Genomic DNA, 2,204 nt, shown 5'->3' on the forward strand with positions numbered 1-2,204 from the left:
GGGAAGCAGGGCCGCCAGAATTAGACCTGGCACCCATATGGGATCCCGGCACATTCCAGGCAAGGCCATTAGCCTCTAGGCCACCACGCTGAAATCACCATTTATTCACATTCATTGCAAAGGCTAGTCGCAGAGTGAAGGAGAGACAGACGAAAAGCTCCTCCATTATCTGTGTAACACGTAGGCACGCAGCCGTCCTCACCTCCCTTCTGGGAATAAGTAGGTAGCAGCACAGAACTACATCCCATGCAACCCAAAATCTGCACCACATGGGACCAAGGTGCCTGCAGGCAGAGGTTCAGCCAGCTGACCCAATACAAGTGGGAATGCCACTTGTTTTCTCAAATGACACCAGTAGGAACTGACCACTAAGCTTAAAATAGGCTTATAAGACAGAATGTGCAGAAGGGCCTTCCTCTAAATTCCATGCTCACCTGTGTCTGCTATCACTGGTATTACCACTGAGAACTCCAAAAGTGTCCAGGAAGATGAGTAGTCACAGCGGTTGCCTCCAGAATCCCCTCTGGGATCCCAGGCCCACTGGACATACTGCCCCATGGTCAGACCACCGACACAGCTCTCATTTACACAGTCCCCTCTTAAGCAGCCAGCCTGGGCCAAGGGCCCCTCCTGGCCAGGGCCTCTGACCCCAGGAGGGTGGGAAGATAGTGGGCAGATGTGGGGTCCTGGGCGCTCAGTCAGCGGTGAGGCCAAAACCGCACTGCAACTTCTTCTTGTGGTGTTTCAGGAAGGCGCTGAGGGCCAGCATCAGGGGCAGTGGCGGGAGCTTCTTCTGCGTGGCACCCACAATCCAGTTGCTGTCCACAGAGCCTTGGAAGAGCAGGCCTTGGGCAGGTCCAGCTGGTATCTGAAGGAGACACTGGTTTCCTGCAGCCGTGTGCTGGCCTCAAACTCCACGCCCACCTGCAGCAGCTCACTACCTTTGTGGTATTATGTTGCGTGCATGCCTGTCTGGCCCAGTGTGACTGTTGTCAACCATTTAGTCAGTGTGTATTTGCCGGTCAGGGAAATGATGGTGCCCTCCTCCCCAAGCTGCTGGTGGTAAACCAGTTCTCCACTCAGGGCCAAGCTCGGCGTGATGCTCTGCAGGTAGTGGGCCACGGGGATTCCTGAGCCCACCAACACATCAGGGTTACCCAAGGTCACGGCTGCAGTGGAGTCAGACCCCCAGTAGTCCCTGTCTAATTGCCAATTCAGAAACTTGGGCTGCTGGATGGCCAATTCACAAACTTGGGTCTGAATGGCTAACTTGGACCTGAGTCTGGGGCCCAGCTGATGGATGACCTGAGCGTTGAGGCTGCCACTGTTGTCCATGTCCCCCACCAGCATGGGGAATGCCTCCGTGGGGCTCAGCTGCTTCGTCCCCACATACCTGACCCTAAAGTGGTAGTTGGACTCCCTAATTGTGCTGAGAGCAACTGTGTGATTGACCTGGAAGTGCTTACTCTAACCTTTGTTGACTGTGAGCTTGACCCCTTCCATCTGAATTGGAAACAGCTCCTTGCACTTCCGGTGATACTCCACTGACATGCGGGGTTTAGGCAGGCAGCTGAAGGACCCGTCGTCCTCAGCCCCCGGGTAGCGAGCTAGCAGTCAACACATTGCCCATGGTGACCTGAGAGCGGTGAGAGCAGACATCAGGGCTCACCTGTCGGCCCCGTGCACACTGGCGGCTCAGCGCTCACCCCGTGCGCCATATTATACAGAGTCTTTAGAAGTTTAACAAAATACCATATGTCAATTTTCGGGACATGTACATTGGGCTAAATGTAAAGAGTAGCTTTATGAGTGGAGGCAGGAAGTTCATTAATTTCCTCTTCATGTTCGTTAGTTGTACATCCACCCACACACCGATTTAACCATCCAGTGTATTCTCTATCTTCTTTGGAAATGTGCAGTTTTGAAAACAAAATCTATAATCAGGGTTTTAACTTTAAATCACAACCTAGGGTCCTGGCACAATAGCCTAGCAGCTAATGTCCTTGCCTTGAATGCGCCAGGATCTCATATTGGCATTGGTTCTTTTAATTTTTCTTTACATTTTATTATTATTATTATTATCATTTTATGATACAGTTCCATATTCCCTTATCCCCTCCCTAATTCCCGCCCCCCCCATCTGGTTCCTCTATATCATTACTAACAAACAGTGCTTCCTATAGAGTCATATGTCCATCATTGCA

At 51.6% G+C, this 2,204-nt stretch overlaps 1 pseudogene; it reads right to left on the reverse strand.

The window, feature by feature from the left end:
• Positions 1-694: 694 nt before the first annotated feature.
• On the reverse strand, positions 695-1,718 carry LOC131483055 (mitochondrial import receptor subunit TOM40 homolog; annotated as a pseudogene).
• Positions 1,719-2,204: the final 486 nt, after the last annotated feature.

The sequence above is a fragment of the Ochotona princeps genome, chromosome 22 (genome assembly GCF_030435755.1).
Source record: "Ochotona princeps isolate mOchPri1 chromosome 22, mOchPri1.hap1, whole genome shotgun sequence".
NCBI classification, from domain to species: domain Eukaryota; kingdom Metazoa; phylum Chordata; class Mammalia; order Lagomorpha; family Ochotonidae; genus Ochotona; species Ochotona princeps.